At 41.7% G+C, this 20,701-nt stretch overlaps 1 protein-coding gene across 24 annotated transcripts in view; it reads right to left on the bottom strand.

The window, feature by feature from the left end:
- TSHZ2 (teashirt zinc finger homeobox 2) overlaps window positions 1-20,701 on the bottom strand; it is a 1,034,366-nt gene that overhangs the window by 754,663 nt on the left and 259,002 nt on the right. For 2 of the 24 annotated variants that reach the window (XM_085002581.1, XM_085002579.1), the window contains exon 3: window positions 13,855-14,010. The exons of 21 other annotated variants lie outside the window; for them this stretch is intronic. The gene's annotated coding sequence lies outside the window, so the exon portion shown is untranslated. Of the gene's footprint in view, window positions 1-13,854; window positions 14,011-19,022; window positions 19,158-20,701 lie in introns of all 24 variants that reach the window. One more of the 24 variants, XM_085002590.1, reaches the window with a different exon arrangement.

The raw sequence follows: 20,701 nt of genomic DNA, 5'->3' as shown, positions 1-20,701 counted from the left end.
GCCCCTGCAGTGAGACCAATGCAGGGCCTGTAAGACCTCACAGTTTCCACAGAAGGGAACGTGCTAAACTCTCCTTACACTTCCCATCTGCCTCTCACTTCGACCTGGTCTCGGGCTGCCCTTGTTTGGCACCAAGCTCCAATACTCACTACTTATAAGGACTAAAGAAGTTCCTTCATCTTTTGCATGCTGCTTTAGTTTTCTCACTAAAATATGGCCAGAGATAATACTTGCTTCAATTTTTTTTTTTTTTTTTTTTTTGGTGAAGACTGAATGAGAAATTCATGCAAAAGGCATGACTTGGTGCTGGCACATAATAAGCACTCAGTAAACATTCAGGAATATCCTTCTGCCCTCACCTAAGTCCTGAGCATGCAAGGTAGATGCAGTTACCTCTGGCCTCAAGCTCTACACAGCTGTCTTGGTGCTTGGCTTCCTTTGCAGCCCAGAGCAAAGTAGAGAAACCCTCATTCTGGGAATTGGAATCTGCACTGAGTTCCACAGAGGGATTATGACATACAATGATGCAACAATTTATAGGACTTTAAGCTCAGGGGAATCCCCTTTTCTTCATTCCCAGCCTCTCTGGAATGGGATCCCACAGCAAGGACCTAGAGAATAATTCAGCTATGAATGCTGGGGTTCTCATGGTGCCTTGGGGAGCCCTGAGCAGAGACAGAATGCTAATAACCAGAAGGCACATTCAGGTCCCCATGTAGGAGACTGATGGGTGGCCCAGAACTTAGGCCTTTTCTTCAGAGGTTTATAACAATATCCTCCACTGACTAGATACATTATAGAAATTATTTCTAGTTCTCCTCATAAATCAATAAAATGCTGCGAGTATGCCTGTTTTACAATTTCAATTGATCTCAAGTTTCAATTAACCTACCACCATGCCCTAGCCAAAAAAAGTGGATTTGAGATATGAATCAATATAATCCTTGTACAGATCCTACAAATTTTCTACTTCCTCATCTCTGCCTGTCTTCAGTGTCTGTCTTACACCTTTCTACAGGTATTTCTGAAAACAGTATGTTGTAGACATAAGAGGAGTACCATCCAGATCTTCCTTCAGGGAAAGCCATACTGCCCAGCTACCTCTCCTTGAAATCAGGGGCTGCCACAGCTGTGAGATGCCAACAGACCCCAGATCACTCCTTCTGAGCAGCTGGTATAGAGACAGATTGAAGTGGGGTCACGAAGGCAAAGGTCTAGCCACTTCTGCCTGATGCAGGACACTGCATGGGCAATACCGGCCTGCCTTTTCAGTTCAGCCCCTGCCTCTGCCCAATACTGCTTCCTCCCCTTCTTTTTTTAGGCATTGATCCCAAGGACTATCCTGAACCTCCAATTCTGTTTTAGGGTCTCCTTCCAAAGAACCCAACCTGTCCTGCAAAGGGAGGCTTTTAAGCCACAGAAAGATGAGCTCAAGCAGGGGAAAACAAAAGTGGGGTTTTAGAGTCAAAAGACTTCAGTTGGACTGCTAGCTTATCCACTTTCTTGGTGCCAAGCCAGCCAGGTAACCTCACTGAACTTATATGCAAATAAAGCCTAGAATTCCTTCACAGGCTCAATGGGGACAATGTGAATGAAAATCACAGCACATCTCAGAGTTCCCGTTGTGGCTCAGAGGAAACGAACGTGACTAGCATCTGTGAGGACGCAGGTTGGATAAGAATCCAGTATTGCCCTGAGCTGTGGTCTAGCTCACAGAGCTGTGGTGTAGGTCGCAGACAGGGCTTGGATCCCTCATTGCTGTGGCTGTGACCAGCAGCTACAGCTCCAATTCGACCCCTAGCCTGGGAAACTCTATATGCCGAGGGTGAGGCCCTAAAAAGACAAAAAAAAAAGGGAGGAAGAGAAGAAAAGAAAATCACAGCACATCTCATAATGGTCATCACTCTTCCCCAGACTCCCCCTCCCCACGCACACACTTCATTACGGATGAGTGGAGAAAGGTTATTTTGTGGCATGGGAAAATGCTCCTTTCTTCCCCAGGGACACAACTGGCCTCTCTCTAAAAAAGAGTAAATGTCATTCTTTTCCAGAAGTCTCCCAAAATCAGCATCCCCAGCTGAGGCAGGAAAGTAAGGAACATTGTTATTCTTGTAAAGCAGAGCTGTAGCATATAATTAAATCATTAAGAGGCAAATTAACTCCTCTAGCAATATTCTTCTAAGTATGTGTGGGCAAACCCATTAGCATTGTGCCAGTAAATCCTGAAATGTCTTTACAGACAGACTGAGTAACTACAGCATCAAAGGCAGAGGGTGGGGTGGGGAGTGCCCTTCATAGGTGGTTTGACCTCCTATGGAGATATGTGGGCGGGGCAGGGTGGGGAGCAGAGCGGATGGGCGGATGGGGCGCTAATGGCATGTTGTGACTTTTTCATAAACCCTTTGAAAATACAGCTGCCAAATTTCCCCTATCTAGAGCCGACAATAAATCTATTATTTTCCCAGGAAAACCATTCAAGAGCTTTTGGTTTCCCATTCACTATCTTCATCAACTCTCCTTAACTGCTGAAATCCTCCAGTTTGGATTTTTTTTTAAGAGGCACCCAAACTGGGGGCCTTACTCTGTCAGTAGAAAGGGTTATCTTCCAGTAGTATACCTTGTAGTTGTTTATTTAGTAGGGTTTTCAGAATAATGAATACAAGGTTGGCTTCGATTCTATAGCCAAATATATATTTATGCTATTGACTCAAATTCAAGCTGACCAATTGGCTCGGCTGTGTCTGGCCTCCAATTCATCCAGGCTTGAGTGCTTCAGTCAATACGTTGATCATTTACATGATGACCCTGCTTAAACCATTTAATAAAATGTAAACAACATGAAAGTGTATTGGAAGTCAACATAACTCATTATTGGTGCTTACACACTCATCGAAATCCTGAGGGGGGTGCCTGACCTGATTGGAGGTTTCCTCCAGAGTCATACAATAATTTTAGCTGTGAAAGGAAATTTTATGGCATGTAAGATTAGCCCACACTAATGCAAGGTCAAAAATAATAGAATCAATAGGCAAACTCAATACTGTTAACATTTTGAGAAAATTACTCCCAGAAAACAATGTCAACAACAGATGGAAATGGGTCTCCAAAGTCGTCTCATTGATTTCCTTTCACTTTGGTGGCAACCGAACTCTTTCTTTTATGCAATATGGAATTTTTTTAATCTTTTTTTTTTTTTTTTTCCCTCAGCTCTGCTTTAAACATGGACTATTTCTGTTGCTTTTTTTTTTTGGCCTGATGTCAAACATTACATGTGTCAGAAAACTTTATGTGGTTATTCATATCAAAGAGAACAGAATATGGAGACTTATTTCATCATGTAAAGCCTTTTAGTTGTTCTTTAATTTAGGGCTCGAGTGATAAATTCAGGAGTTATTTTAATTACAGCAAGGCATCCAAGTGCAAATGTAAACAGTGCTGTTAATAAATTACCAACTAAATGACAACCTTCTATGAAAACGCATGGCCTTTGGAAGGGTTTTATATTAGATGCATTGTATGCATTGTTGTCCTCTCTGATGTTGGAAATGGAGATTATGGTTTGACAGAGATCCAGGTTCTTTAGAGTTGATTGAGAGATGAGTAAGTGGCCAAACATTAGCAGTGGAGTAGCACCTCAGACTTTTCTGCTCCAGTCTTGTCTTTTATTTGACAGCACCATCTACTCCACCACCACCAACTGATTGATTCAAGTCAAAATCTTGAGAATTATCATTAATTTCTCACTTTCCCCTTTCCCACAGCCAATACATCAGCACTTTCTGGGAGTTTTACTTCCAACTTATATCTTGAATCCACTATCTGATTATTCATTGCAAGAGCCTCTTTCCTATTCTCTCAGCTTCCAATTTTCTACCTAATAGGCCATAAGGATCACATCAAGACACAAACTTAACAAATTGTGCTCACCCTTAAAACTCTTTCATGGGTGCCCATCACACTTACTATAAAACCCAGACCTCCTTACTGTGGTCCACCAGACCCTCTATGGTCTGGACCTCCTACCTCTCCCTCCTCCTCCTCAGTCTTCCCACCCCTAACTTTCTAAGCTCCAGTCCCACTGGCCTCCTTTTGTGACTTAAACTAGGCCAACATTAAAAACATTTCAAGGCCTTTGCCAGGCTAGTTCTTCTTGCTGGCACACTTTTCTCCCAACTGTGCCATCACTGGTTTCTTTTCTTTTCTCAGTTCTAGAAGAATCTCCTCTGAACGTGTTATCAAAGGATGCCTTTAACCTCACCCTCATACTGCCTCAGTACCTTCCTCACCTTTATTATTTCCAAAAGGAATTGACATTTATAGCTATGATTCTGGTGAGTCAAAAAGGGGGGGAGAAGGAATAAGAATAAATAAATCCTTTTCTCCAATATATAATCTGTTTGTTCTCAAGTGTCATCTCTACTAATAGCGTTTATCAACTGAAGGCATCACTATTCTTTTTGTCAAATTTTCTTTTAGGGTTTGTCTCCAGGTGCAGGGTTCTTACCCCCCTCCCCAAATTCACTGGGGTGCCATGGAAAGGCTAGGTCTTCATAGTTCTGGAACGTATGTCTGGCTCATGGTTCTTTCTGTTCGTGGTCTTCAGGTATCACCTTCCATCCTTACTGTAAAGACCGTCATGCTCAGTGGGCATTCTGGGGTGGTATCCACCAAGATGGAATTGAACCCACCCACTCTTTGGGGCTCTAAGTTGGCACGTGGTGTTAACAAACATGGATCTCCCCCCATTGCCTCTCAATGTGGCATGAAGTTCCAGTCACCTAAACTTTATTTTCCTGAATCCAGGAATATCTCCTCCTTGGTAGAGTGGTTGATGGTTCCCCTATCATACTTGGGTATGGGGGGCCTTATGAGGCTGCCTAGGCTGAGTAGTAGTAGTCTCCTGCCCCAAACCATGTCAGAGGCACTCTTGTGCCCAATACAATACATCTCTGAAGGGTTTACTTCCTCCCAAAACTTCAAACTACGGAATTGTGTTCTAGACTCAAAATCCAAAGGGACCTCAAACCTAGAACCAGGATACTCCTATCAGAATCCTTTCCCCTCCTCTATCCTGGGTTCCTCCCAAGGGCTTTTGCCAGTCTACATGATCAGAAATTCCTCTGAACTCATAACCTCACCTTTCCCACTCTAAGTTTCATTTTGTGGTCTGCCCACCAAGCCTTGGTTCCTGAGATATAAAAGCCCAGTTTGGGAAACACCAGAATAATAGTGCTTTCCTGTAAGAGCCTGGCTTTTAAGAATATGTTCTTACTAAATATCCATTTTTATTTATTTATTTATTTATTTTGTCTTTTGTCTTTTGTTGTTGTTGTTGTTGTTGTTGCTATTTCTTGGGCCGCTCCCGCGGCATATGGAGGTTCCCAGGCTAGGGGTTGAATCGGAGCTGTAGCCACCGGCCTACGCCAGAGCCACAGCAACTCAGGATCCAAGCCGCATCTGCAACCTACACCACAGCTCACGGCAACGCTGGGTCATTAACCCACTGAGCAAGGGCAGGGACCGAACTCGCAACCTCATGGTTCCTAGTCGGATTCGTTAACCACTGTGCCACGACGGGAACTCCTAAATATCCATTTTTAAATTCAAAGCTAAGAATTGTAATTAAGATAATTATTCAGTATCTGTGGCTTGAGGATTTTTTATTTTGAAGCCATCTCAAAAGTGCAGAGAAGTTACAAGTATGGAAAAAAGAATTGTTTTTCCCTGAACTTTCAATAAGAGTAAGTTGCTGATCTGATGCCGCAAACACTTTAGTGTGTATTTCCTACAAACACAAAATTATCTCACATAACCAAAATCAACCATCAAAATCAAGAAAGTAATGTGATATATTCCTACCCCCTAATCCTCAGATTCCATTCGTGTTTCCCCAAGGGTCCTAAGAATGGCTTTTGTAGTAAAAGAATTAAATTCAGAATTGCCCATTGCATTTAGTTTTCATTCCTCTGTCCTCTTAGTCTGGAACAATCCCCTGGTCCCCTTGACTTACATGACTTTGACACACTGCAAAACCATGAGCCAATAATTTCACAGATCTCCTCTGAAATTCCTGCTGCTGTCTACCTGTCTTCTGTGTGAGATGCAATGACGTTGTGGGTAAAAAGACAGACTCTAAGAAAGACCCAGGGTTGGGTCTGTCTTCATCACTCCTGACTGTGGATGTGGGCAATTTATGTAAACACCCTCTGCCTCAGTTTTCCTTGCCAGTAGATTATAAGTAACCACCAGGCTTATTTCCTGGGGCTGTTGTGGGAATACTCCTCTTCCTGCATACTCAGCGCCTGAGTTGTCTGGCGATGTGTGGCCCCTAGCTGCAGCCCTGGCTGATATCAATACTCCAGCTCCCTTGTTCCTCACTGGAAGAGTCTGAGGTGTGATCTATACTCCACAGCTCCCCTGCAGGCTAAGCCCAAGTCTCCTGCCCCAAGACTCCTTGACTTAGCATACTCATGCTCCCTCCTTTCTTTCCTGGCCTCACTTCCCCACTCCTGTTCTGGTCTTTCCCAGGAACACTCCTTAACAAATGATTTTCACACAAATCCTCATTTCGGGGTTTGCTGCCAGGGAACGCAACTTAAGACAGTTTCCATCTTTTAAGAGAGCAGTTCGTCTGCCATGTCGACAGCAGAGAGCACACAGACCAGCTCAGAAGCTGTTGGGGTTGTATGAATGGGAACCACGTGGGCAGAGATGTGGACATACAATATATCTGGAGGTGTGGGCTACAGGACGGGTTTCTAAACAAGATACAGGGGGAAAGAGAGAGACAAATCAAGGACAAATCCTTAGATATATGCAAATTATTTCACATGAGAAGCAGAACAGCACTTGAGCCATGGAGAACTGATATTCTCAGAATCTCAGTTAATAATTTGGAACATCATCAGGAACAAGGACTGTAGACACACAATAGAATTTAATCGCTGGTACCACAGTCTCACACTGGGAAATTACAATGCCTCGAATTTAATAGGTTTCATTTTTCAGAGTGAATAGTTTGCTTTCACAGTTTCTCACTGCCAGTGATGTTCTCGGATTAGAACCTATCAGAGTCTCTTTTAATCTAGAAACATGGCTCTTGGCTATTTATTCTGATGGGTTAAGTTTGTCCAACTGAAACAAAAAACCCTTGTGTTCCTTCTCCTCCTTTATAGTCTAACTGCTTTGATGACTTCAGGAAGGGCTTCAATTTCTGTTCATTTTGGCAAGGTTTTGATAGTATTGGGAGAAAAAACATTGTAGGTATTGGAAGACTCGAGTCCCAGTCCACCAACTCCAAAACTTGGGTGGGTCACCTAAAATCTGATCCCCAGTCTGCTAGGCTGACTTGCCAATTGCATTCTGCAAATATTTATTGATCACCTACTACTTATCAAGCTTGGTGACAGATTAAGGATTCAGTGGTGAAAACAATCATCCTACTCCCTAACTTTGCAGAGTTTATAGGAGGATCAAGTTCCCAATTTCTATCCACAAACAAGGTAAATGTTTGTGATGTAACTGGTGGGACAGGCAAGTGCAAGTATTATTAGCATTTTGCTGTTTCTCTACCAATGATTTCTCAAATGTTTTCCCCAACTTTCAAATATTATCAATTACAATTCAAATGCTTTTCTTATGCATTCTGAAGAAATGGTCATGTATGGTTGCGGAAGTCCATAACCCTCCATCTGGAACTCTTTAGGCCCAATATATTTTAAAATCCAGGTATTACTTAGATCTTAGTTCACAGCAGATACATTAAGTAACACTCCCAAAGGGGGTTAGGGCAGATCCCTGCAATCAAACTCAGTATTTCCACAGTGAACCATATGAATATTCCCACTCAGTAGGGTGAATTAAATAAATAAATTGTGTGTGTGTGTGTGTGTGTGTGTGTGTGTGTGTGTATTCACAACAGTTTAATTCAATTTTGGTCATCAGAGTAATTATTTAGAATTTTTAAATAAAACAAGTTTTGTTTCCAAGTGGTTTTTCTATCTCGGAATTACATTTAAGGAATTGTGGGCCTCGAGTATATATTGTTAGAAAGAAGTAGGATATGATTTGGGGCTTAAAAACCAAACTTATCAAAGATATTCATTACAATTGCATTTGCTATAATGGTATTTGACCTATAGACGACCCAGCTTTATAAATAAACTTAAAGCACCTCCAGGTCCATTAATATTTCATTGATCCATAAAATACTCCCAAGTACTTATATTTATCAGCCTCAGAGAAAGCTATATCTGATGTAGAAACCACAAAAATAAATAAATAAATAAGGAAAAGCATCCTAGCTCTCGTATCCTGGATCATAATTCATATGAACATTAGTAGCTGGCTATCATATAATTTTTAAGGCCCCAGGAGAAGACCAGAGAAAGCTGGCATGACAGACTCAGACCATGCTCTACAGTGGATAAGGTTTTCATGGGCTCGAAATGGCAACATCCAGAGGGATCTCTTTATTCAAAAATGCACATTGGGGCAATGGACCTCTGCTTAAGACCCCCTCCCACAACACCTAGAATAAAGGCCAACTTCCTTGTCTTGGTCTGGCACCAAATAAGTTTACCTTTCTCCATTTCTACTGATGCTCCAGTCACAATGGCTGTCCCACACAAAGCTCCCACCCATCTCTGCCTGACTATTCCTCCTGCCTAAAATGCCTAAAGAGGTCCCACTCTTTCCACAAATGGTTCCTCTTCATCATCCAGGTTTCAGCTCAAAGGTCACTGACACACACACACAAAAGTCACTGACCCCACCCTTATCTGATCATCCTACTGATTACCTGTGGCCCCCTTGGATAATCTCTCCCCATCAAAAGGAATTTTTTTCATCCTCCCAATAAAGTATGTTACATTCTTGCCTAAATTCCCACAGTACTTTCATCACTTTTTACTGGTGTATTAGTTTCCCAGGGCTGCTGTTACACAGTACCAGAAATTGGATGGTTCAAAACAACAGAAATTCATTGCTTCACAGTTCTGGAGGCTAGCAGTCCAAAATGAAGGTGTCGGCTAAGCCGTGCTTTCTCTGAAGACTCTAGAAGAAGAATCCTTCCTTACCTCTCCCAGCTTCTAAAAGTCCCAGGAATCTTTGCCTGGTGGCAACGTAACTCCAGTCTCTGCCTCTGTCTTCGCAGGGTGATCCTCCCTTCTCTTCTACTACTAAGGACACCAGTTATTTTGGATTAAGGGCCCTCCCTACTCCAGCATGACCTCATCTTAACTAATTACATCTGCAACAACACTGTGTTCAAATAAGGTCATATTCCAAAGTACTAGCTGTTAAGATTTTAGCATCTTTTGCCGGGGGACAAAATTCAACCCATAACAATAGGCATAGTAACAATTAAACATACTGGTCTTTGAAGAGAGGATGAAAGAAATTCAACCATTCTGGTTTAAGCAAAAGAGGAGAATGTATTGGTTTATATAATTAGACATACCAAGCGGTAGATTCAGGCATGGCTGGATCCAGGAGTCCAAATGTCATTCTAAGGGCTTGATTTTTGTCAGTCTAGAGACTCTGATTTCTACTGTGCTTGGCTTCATTTTCAGGCAAAAGTTATCTATGTGGTACCCCCCAGAAATTACAAAATGACAATATCTAGAAATCCTATTAGGGATAAGTATAGCAGGTAAGAGCTTGTCTTCCTCTGGTTCTGTGATTCTAAGATTGAGTATCAGTGTACTACTTTGGGTTAGATGGCCACTTGAACCTCTCGCTGGGCTGTGTGGCTCAGTCTGGTCACATGCCTGCTCCTGGAGTTGGAAACTGTTATGAGGTCAACCTTCTCTACAATTCATGGCCTGAGAATGGAGAAGAATGAGACCATGGAAAATCAGAAGAAGAAAGAGTTGTTGAAATGCAAAAGATAGCGGATATTTACTGAAGATAACTTTGTTTCCTCTTTCCTGGGAGATACTAAGCAGGCTGATGTAAAATATGACATTATTCTCTTTGGATTCTGTGAGAAGCACAGAATCACCATAGCCCCCAACACATAGTAGGTGACCCATAGTTGTTTCTTAAATTGAACTGGGATTTTTTTTTTTTTTGGTGTTTTTATGGCATTCTGTGGGCATTTCTTTCTCTCTTTTAATCTAAGGATTGTCATGCATGCTGTCCACACACATTGCTCTTTTCTCATCAGTGAAAGTACTAAGCCATTTTCAATATAAACCATTTTCTCTTCTCTTTCTGCGAAAGTATGATCCAACTGTTGGTGGATGTAGAAATATTAGGTAAAGCTACATGGATGTTGTGATGGCAATGTAATGGAAATGCCCACCTTCCTCTCAGGGTCCCCACTGACATCCTCAGAAGATACGTGATTTATAAGCAAGAAGATTATGCTAAAAAAAAATTCAATTTTCTGCCATTCTAATGTCACTTGATGAGCAGACGTTGCTCAAAGACTATGTCAACAGCATTCGGGTTCACCAGCTTTCGCCAACAGATCGTAAAAGAGTGTGATTTTAATCAAAGTTTGTCATCCACCCAGAACTTAAGAAATGAATTTCTATCAACAGAAAATTTAAGTTTCTGAAAGTTACCTAGCCCCAGAGCCACAAGGGTGAAGTCTGGGTCCAAAAAGAAAACAAAAATCAATCATGACAATTATTTTACTAAATTATCTTAAACTGCAGTGTATCGAAAAGGCTCACGTAAATGTCGGCTGTCACACCGACAAGCAGCACTGTCCCCATCACTGACCTTTTTCTTGTTAAAATACATGTCAATATGCAAAAGAGAAGCGTGCCATATCAGAGCCAAATGCGCTCTCCATTTCTGGAGGTTCCCAGGACAATCTGCAGAAAATGGAATTCAAGGGACAATTCTGTTTTGCTAGAGACATGAACAACCTTTAAAAATTGTCTTATTAAAGGGTTTGCTCCTTCATCATGCCAGTTCTTGTTTCAGTGGATTCAGACCTGAATTTGCTTCAAAATAAGACAGAGATGAGTGGGATGTCTGTCTTGGTAACAAAACATTCCACAATGCCTCAGTCATTCAGAGCTCATTCCTCTGCCAACATCCACATCTAGAACAACCCAGAAGACAGCAAAAAGCCTAAGAAAGGACACTCAGAACAGCCAAAATAGATATTGCCAAACCCAATCACTTTGCTAATGTGAGAGAATGAATCAGAATCTATGGGTTCCTATTTAACTGGCAGTAAAAATCTAAGTGTCTCAGTTTATCAGTCAAGGGCCTATAAGAAATCAAATGGTGCCACTCACAAATTAGGGTAATTCACAGCTTAGTAAAGGCACCATTTACAGAGGAGCTGGCATAGAGCAGTCATAGGAGGGTCACCATCCCTCAGCCTGATAGGACAGGGAACAGAGGAGTTTCCAGAATCAGGAAGAAGGAAGAGCTGTGTGGGAAAGGCTACCTTGACGACAGTAGCCATCAAAAAACAATGAGCCAAGACAATCCTAGAGGAAAAAAAGCCTAGGAAATAAATTTCCTGGCCTCATTCTCTTGTCTTGTTTCTTGCCAGCTCGTTCAACAGAAAGCTGGAGGGCAAGGGACTGGACTGATGCTGCCCCTAAATGTTGAAGGGGAAGTTGATCTGCAAGGTGAACAGATGTCAAGCACACCTGATGGATACATGTGCATTTCTCAGCCCATGCATATGGGAAAACCAGAAATGATTATTTTTAGATATGGCCCATGGCCATGCCCAGAGGACCGAGAACAGTGAAGAAGAAACAATTTTTATAGCAGACACCAAGATATTCCAATATATGGATGACACATTCAAAGTGTACAAATTCTATGCCCAAAGGAATTCAAATAAAAATTGTACGGAATGAGACCATTTAGGGTAGAGGCCCAGTTCCCCATGGTGCCAGAAGATATCACTGTAGTGTAGATATATCATTAGTTTTTTGTTTTGTTTTTGCTTTTTTTTAGGGCCGCATCTGCAGTATATGGAAGTTCCCAGGCTAGGGGTCGAATGGGAGCTGCAGCTGCTGGCCTACACCACAGCCACAGTAATGCTGCAGAGGATCTGAGCTACACCTGAGACCTACGCCGCAGCTCACAGCACTGCTGGAACCTTAACCCACTGAGCAAGACCAGGGATCAAACCCTCATCCTCATGGATACTGGTCAGATTCTTATCCTACTGAGCCACAATGGGAACTCCCCTCAAGAGTTTAATAACAAGTAGCCCAGCCAAGTTTACAAAGAATTAGGCAGAGTCTTATTTGGGATATATTTTTATAGGCTTCTCTCCAAAGTGGTTAAAATTAATTGGCTTAGAGTTCTCGCAGTGGCACAGTGGGTTAAGAGTCCAACTGCACAGAGTTCCTGTTTTGGAGCAATGGGACTGGCAGTGTCTTTGGAGTGCTGGGAAGCAGGTTCAATTCCTGACCTGGAACAGTGAGTTAAGGATCTGGAGTAGGTCGCAACTGGAACTCAGATCTGATCCCTGGCCCGGGAACTCCATATGCTGCAGGATAGCCAAAAAAAAGGAAAAAAAAGAAAAGAAAAAACAAAAACAAAAAATGATTCTGACTGCAGGATATGGCTGAGTTTTCTGCTTAGGATCATACAAGGCTGAAACCAAGGGATTGGCTGAGCAGTGTTCATATCTGGCACTGGAGAAGGATCCATTTCCTACTTCACTCAGATTGTCAACAATCTCAGTTCCTTAGAATTGTGGGAACTGAAGCCCCTGTTTTCTCTAGGACTATTAGCAGTGGCCACTGACAGCTCATTGAGGCCACCCACGCTCTTTGCCATGTGGCTTCTTCCATCTTCACAGCCAGCAATGGACACTGTCCCTCATGTTAAATCCCTCTCATTGCTTAAATCTCTTAAAGGAGAGCCTAGTATCTCTTTCAGGGCTGACCTGATTAGGTCAGGCCCACCTAGGACAATCTCCCTATCTCAAGGTCAGTTGATTATCCATCTTAATTTATATCAGCGAAATCCTTTTTTCTATAGGAGTGATACTTCATCATATTCACGGGTTCCTCTTACACTTAAGGGGGGGGGGAATTATGCAAGACAAGGGTCACCGTAGATCATATTAGAATGCTGCCTACAACCTCTGGTATTAGCATAGGATGAACAAAGACCTAATAATATATACATAGAAATTATTAACCTTGCAACCCTAACAACTAAATGGGTCCTCCCTGTGCTCAGCTACAGTTATTTAAGTTGCTCAATTTCTCTAAACCTCAGAGAACTTCCTTTTACTAATGTTTTAAAAGCAGTAGTATATACCTCAAAAGGTTGTTGTGAGGAATAAGGATTAACTCCAGGTGACTACCTGGCATAGTAACTGACAAAGAGGAGGCACTGAGCAGCTCTCAGCTTTTAGAGTTAATATTAGCATTGCTGTTAATATCTTTATTGCTATTCATATTTGAACTATTTGACCAGAGTTGAGATAAGCCCAGAATGAGTTCCTAGCACAGCTGAGAAAATCTCTGTGGCTTGTGTGTTTTAACATGGATTCTGGGAGCAATAAACCTGGTCACTGATGCATCAACTCAGGAATAAAAGCAAGTGGCCCCTGGCAAGAAAAGAACAAGAATATCTCACATTCCAGCTCCATTTATAAGAGACGAATCACTCTTTATAGATTCCTCAGACAACAGGACCACAAAGGCTTCCAGAGAGGAAAGCCTGAGATTTTCTAATATATGGACAAAAATGTACAATTCCTCAAAGCACAGTCTCCATCCAAAGCAAACAAACAACTGAAAAAAATGAGAATGCCCCATTCATTTTAAACTACCACTAGCTTCTCATCTGCATTTGCTTTAATTTAAAGAACATTGTGCATCAGGCTATTTCCTACCAGACACAACTTACTTCATCTCCTTTTGCTTCATTAGTTAAGGGAACGCACTAAAGGAGGTGAGGTGGGGGTTGTTTCATGTGGGGGGACTATGTCCTTTCTGGAAGCATCAGCCTCTTCAGCTGGTGAAGATAAGGAAGTATTTTCTGATTTTTGTCTGGAACAGTGGCCTCCAAAGTAAAAAAAAAAAAAAAAAAAAAAAAAATTAGGCAAGGAAAAAAAGACAATATTAGACTTTCTATTTATACTGATTTCCATACTAAAACAAGAAAGAAATTGAGCTTTGTTATAATTTAATAAGCAGCTTGGCACTCATCTCATTTGATCTGAGTTGGCTGCATATGGTGTTGTGGGAATCCTGAAAGAAGATGGGAATCCTACAACCCACAGAATTTGTATTCCTCCTAGCCTACTTTTTGAGGTTTTTGAGGTTTTTCACAATTTATACATGCCCAGTCATGTGGATTCACAGACTGCACTATCTGCTCCTACCTGTAACAGCTCTAATAAAAACGGCAAGTGGCTTAAAAATTCCTGCAAAGAAATCTGAGTTGGAGGAAAGACCAAGAATGCAAGTATCTGCATTCAACAAGTAAACGGCAGAACTTCTCCCACTCCTAGGATGAGTTTTTTGTCAGTTATGTAGTGATGAAAATAAAATAATGATTATCAACTCATATCTGCCAAGAAATCAAACCTGAAACCCACAGAGTTATCAAGAAGATAATCTGAAGTATAGATTTACATTTATATCCATGGTCCGACATTTTCTGGATGTATATTATCTCAGTCCTCGACCTTCTCATCTACAGCTTCCCATGTTTCCCAAATTTTTGGTTGGGATTTTTTTTATTTGATGAAGAGTTATCAAGCATGTATTTTATTTCTGATAACAACCTATGCTCTGGGAAAAGAGCAGAAAACAAGACATGCATAGCATCTTCTTCTGGGAGTTTATATTCCATGGAGAGAGGGAGGAGGACTACATTTCTGGTGGTTGATAAGATCTATGAAATAAAGTCCAGTGATGACAGGGAGTTGAGGGGGGGTTCATAGTTGAGAGGAGATGGTCAGGAAAGGATCCTGAGAAGGTGGTTTTGAGCTGATCCCTGAAAGATGGGAAGAAGCCAGCCATGGAAAGAGCTGATAGAAGAGAACTCAAGGTAGAAGTCGCGAGATGAATTATGGATTGAATTACATTCCCCCACACACACACACCAGTAACGCTGAAACACCAACTCCCTGTACCTGGAATATGACCTTATTTGGAAATATGGTCTTTGAGGATGTAATCAAGTTCAGATGAGGTCTATTTGATTAGGGCAAACCGTAATTCAATGGTGTCCTTATAAGAAAGGAGACACACAGAGAGAGGGAGACAGCCATGTGACAACAGAGGCAGAGACTGAAGTGATGAGTCTACTAACCAGGGAACACTAAAGTCAGCTGGCATGCAAGGAGCTTGGGGAAATGCATAGGATAGATTCTCCCCTAGATCCTTCAAAGGGACCATGACCCTGCCAACACTTGGATCTCAGCCTCCTGCCTCCAGAACTGTGAGAAAATAGATTTCTGCTGTCTTTAGCCACCCAGTTTGTGGTACTTTGTTACAGCAGCCCTCAGAAAAAAATACAGGGGGGAATAAGCTTCTTGTTCAACAGACAAAAAAGAAGAGCAGGAATGTGGGACTACAGAGGATAGAGTGAGTAAGATGAACAGAGTTGGAAGGGGGCGCACAGCCAGGACCTTATCAAAGCAGGAGGGCCAGTGAGCTTGGAGATAATTATTCCTGTTAAGAGCTTGGAGTGGCTTTTAAAACCTTAGCAAGCAGCATTATTTAAATGCTGAAAGGAGGGACCATCAACTGTGTTAAGTGAGCCCAGAAACATCCTTTGGAACCAGGAGTCACTCAGAAATCATGTCAGATGCTAAATCTGTTCTTGAGCCTTCTGATCTTTCTACCACAAACCATAATTTGCAAATTGTTTGCCCTGTTAAATTCACTAATATCATTCCAGAATGATGCATATATTTTCTACAAATGTGAATATATACATACATGTAAACATATACATTTTGCACATTGTCCCAAATCAATGCAGCATTCTTAAGGAAGAAACAGGCACCAGTTCCTGCTACCTGTGGTCAACCTAGGTTTTGAGGTTTTTTTCCCCTCTTTCTCTCTTGAAGCATGGAAATACTGCATTTTGCATGTTTTTCCCCACTGTGATCATTCTGATTTTGTGACTGTGTATTAGTTACCCTGGCAACATGGCAGACGTGGATCTGATTGGTCCAGTTGACAGGTTCATTGTCAGAGCCGTGGGCCCAGTTTTGAGTGGTAGATGTGTACATATTAACCAGAGCTACACAGAAAAGCTTGGCCAAGAAAACTCGCTCTATCAGAATTTCTGCATCCCTTCTGCCAGCCAAAAGGACCCTTTCTTCTCCTGCTGTCAATGTCCCTTGTACTGCATTAGGGAAGATGCAAGAGCTAGTCTGTATCTTTGATACATGTTAGAAAATGTGCTCAGTATTGGTATGTTCAGCCTATAGCGCAGAACGCATTTATTTGTAATGAGAAATTAATTCTCAAGGAAGCTAAGGGAGAATGGTCCAATTGCTGAACCATGGGATTAGAACCTGTTACACAGCCTTAATTCCGACTTGCTGTGCAATCTGGAATGAGCCACATAGTCAGCCAAATGCTTTGTTTTCTGTAAATAAATTTAATTCATAAAGAAAGAGGCTTAAGAATGAGGTCTTAGGAACATAGTATGCTAAACATTTAAACTGGGACAAAATTCTAACCTAGTTTATGCCAACCATATTGAATCATTTATTTATTCAATTTACCGGATACATCATTACTTATTAGAGACTGGCTCTATTCATTAGCCAATAACCTAGGAAAAAAAAAAAAAAAAACAAGCCTTTACCTATAGCTGAACATTCTTTTAGCTAATGAATAACAAATCCCAGAACAGAATCCAGTCCAGTCCAGTACAGACACCTCACAAAGTAATAACTACATTTTTATTTGCACAAATTTCTCATAGACATACCTGGCTCACTTTTCACAACCTTTGCATTTTCAAAAGCATGTCACTGACGCCTAGCTCTACCACTCTCTCCGCATTTGAATGTATTATATTTAACTGTGCTATATAACCAGCCTAGTCTTAATATAGACGTAAAAGTCACTGGCAAGCAGTCATTTTTCACCTGGGTTAAGTGTTACAGTATGTTCAGCTCCAGTAAAGCTAACATTTAGGCTGTCCAATTTCAAAGAAAAAAAAAAAATCTGAAGGGAAAAGAGACAAGAACCACATTCCAAACAGTCTTCCAAAAAAAAAAAAAAATGACTGCATAGTAATAATTAATTCCTCTGCTAAAGTTACCAGGAAAAAAAAATGTGCCTTCTGAATTTCCTATTTTCCCCCATTGAGAATAAATGCCTTGTTAATCGTGCATAGAATAAGAAGAGAATCAGAGTATGACAGGGAACCAACCAACTCCTTCAGGATTTAGCCAATAAACCAACTGATAGGAGTTCTCAACTGTCACTTACTTTCTAGGATATCACCTTACCTGCCTGCGTTTTGTTGGTAAATTTTATTTACAAGGCTATCAGTAGTTCATACCAAATACTGTTTATAAATCTGCTAGTTTTCCTGCATATGGCACAATTATATAGCCTGAGATTTGTGTGAGCAGCATTATTTTGTAAGTGTATACATTTTAAATATATCACAATTTTTATAACCCTCCTTTGGTATGTGTTCATTGAGGACGTAACAGACTGGGTACCCCAAAATGGAAACGGCCTGAGCCTCTTGACCTGAGAGGTCTGCTGGCTGCAGTATTTGTGCACAAGCAAAGTCCTTCAGGAAACAATTGTCTCTTGGGAGGGAGGTTGGGACCTTTGGTAAGAAGCAGCTTCCTGGGGTTCCTTTCATGGCTCAGTGGAAACGAATCTGACTAGTATCCATGAGGTCACAGGTTCGATTCCTGGCATGGCTCAGTGAGTTAAGGATCCGGCATTGCTGTGAGCTGTGGTGTAGGTCGCAGACACAGCTTGGATCTGGTATTGCTGTGGCTGTTTTGTAGGCCGGCAGCTACAGCTCTGATTCGACCTCCATATGCCATAGGTGCGACCCTAAAAATACAAAAAAAAAAAAAAAAAAAAAAAAAAAAAAAAAAAAGCTTCCTCATTGAGCACCAGCCTTGGGCCTCTCCTCCCTGACTGGTCCCACCCTCAGAAGCATTTCTTACAACTCTGGGCCACAGACAACTGCCCAGAACACCAACTTCAGATTTTCAGGGAAGATACTGGCAAAGCAAGAAAATGAAAACTGTAATGTAAGTCTGTGCAAACAGCCTTCATTGAAAGAACAATAATAACAAGGGCAGGGCTGGGAAGCAGGCGGTAAAAAGTAACAACAAAACCCCATTTGGAGCCAACAAAGATAATTGGAGGGAAAGCAAAGGATGGAGCCCAAATGAAAGATTCCAAGCAGACCTAGAGAAAGGACGCGGTGACGTGCAAGGAGACAAAAGGACGCAGGCACTAATAAAACAGAGGGACAATGAAAACACATCACGAAGCTTTGCAGTGCTGCACACAAGCCAAGGCAGTACACACGCCAATAAAAGCAGGGAAGTGGGGAACAAAGGATGTCATAGCAACCTCAGTGAGCCCCGTGGTGCTACCCATTGCAGTGCTCCTGGTCATCCATAAAGGAGACTCCAGATCCCAACCAGGCGTTCACACGGGGAGGGCTGGGGCCGCTGCAGTGAGAGGGGTCCAGGCCCCTGCAGTGCACTCCTGTCTCCCTTCCTTCCTTCCCCCATAAAATCCAAGCCAGGTCTGTGCCAAGCTGCCCCCTCCCTTCTCCCAACAGCTGCTTTTCTAAAATGCAGGGAAACATAATCTGGACGCAGCGTCCTGACACACTCATGTCTTCAGTTATGTTTCCCCAGTTGTTTCAGATCTGGGTAAAGCAGCCTTCCCCTGTGCCCTCCAAAACGCCACTGTTCCTTTGAAAACAAAGACAAGATAATAACAAAAGAAAGGGGAAAGCTTATAAATGTGTTTTGCCTGATCTTGCGAAATCAAGCATCCCACCGTTCGAATTCATTTGGGATTGTGGATTTCCAGTGAGATATAAAGCTCATTTACCTGTATCTAATTCAAAAGAGAAACGCTCATTTCCTTCCACCTCTATCTTGTACTTAAATTACAGGTCTTTTCTTTATTAATAGACCACCGTTTCTTTCTACTTCTTCTGGTTTGAGTGGGGGAAATACTGTGACACTGGGAAAAAAAAAAAAAAAAGGAAAGATGAGTGTTTCTCCAGCAAGACTTGGGAGGCTGTAGAAAATAAAAGAGAACTTTTACAAGAACCTAATGGAGATACTGACATGTGTGTAAGGAAATCTAAACTTAGCAAAGTGTAAGGCAAGAACAGGCTTTCTCACTTTGTTTCTGTATCTGGAAAGTTTCAGCGGCTGGTACCATATGAATATTTATTAATGCATTGTGAATCAGAACCTGTGATTATTACTCAAACCATCTTTTTACCTTACAAGCTTCAACTAGAAGAATAAAAACACATCTGCTTCTGCTCTTCCCATATTTTATTCAATGTTTTAACAGCTTTGCTGTAAATATCTCATCCATTACGATTCAGTTGTGACTATATCGGCTTCACGTCTCCTGTTTTATTACTGTCATTGCAGTGAAACAACACACTGTTAATTCTGTTAACTAACAAGTTCATTGTTCAAGCTAGTCAGCGATCTCCTGTTTGTTGGGTCCACATGTTAAAAGAGAATTGGTTATAAATCAAACAAAGAAGGGCTTGAATGAGACGTGTTCCCTTTGTTCAGAGGAGTGGGTCTTTACTTGAGATTTTCGTTTCATATGCTGTTGTGGAAGAGATGAGTACATCTGAAGATGGGGCCAAATCCAATCATACTGGTCGAAGACGAACACACTACGCAACCCTTCAAGAATTCAGCTCTGGGATGGGCAGGCATGCTCACAGCTTCAGATTCTCTGCATGCAAGCTGCACCTCCGTTATAGCTCCCAGCCAACGAAGACCTTGTAAACCTGTCTTCTTCTAGATTCTTTCCAGCAAAAAACGTGCTCGTATTTCCTTTCTTCTAGATGTAACTTAACTGGTCAGTCAGTGGGGTCTGACAGTTAAGAACGTGGTTTCTCTGCAGCCCAGCAGACCTGGTTTGCTTTCCAGCTCTGACACTTCCTGTTGAATGCACTTGGATGCTTTACTTAGCATCCATGAACCTCATCTGTAGAATGGGAGCAGCTAATCACACTTCCTCATCAGATGGTTTTAACAACTGCAAGGAGCCAGTCTTTGCAAAGTTCTGTATCAATGCAATGATTTGAAGGAAATCACTACATATATTTCAAGAATAAAAATTAGTTAATTTAGGTAGTAGGTATGTACCGGTTAGCCATTATTATGATAATGTTGAAACACACACCCATCGGCTTAAAACAAGGAGCATTTATTTAAATCAAGGGTATGCAGATCAGAGATTTGGACTTGGCTGGGCTGCACTGGACAGTTTTTCTAGTCAGTCATGTGAGGTTCATTCACTCTCCGTCTTGCTGTTGGCTGCTGCACCTGAACCAAATGTGTGATTCTCCAGCAAGCTAGCCTGGATATTTTCCTGGTAGAGATAGAGGAGCAAAGGAGAGGCTCCTTGGGTAATATTTGCTAGTATCCTCACTGATCAAAGCAAGTTTCATGTTCGGCCTACAAACAGGGTGGGGGTAGACAGAATGCCCCATCCAGAATGGCTGTATCTTAGGGTGGCTAACATTCTGG

Source organism: Sus scrofa, chromosome 17 (genome assembly GCF_054392235.1).
Source record: "Sus scrofa isolate SSC_HxYL_T2T_F1_AM1 chromosome 17, Sscrofa_HxYL_maternal_Yorkshire_Landrace_v2.0, whole genome shotgun sequence".
Classification (NCBI taxonomy): Eukaryota; Metazoa; Chordata; class Mammalia; order Artiodactyla; family Suidae; genus Sus; species Sus scrofa.
The sequence above is the reverse complement of the archived record's forward strand: the minus strand, read 5'-3'. Positions and strand labels throughout refer to the sequence as shown.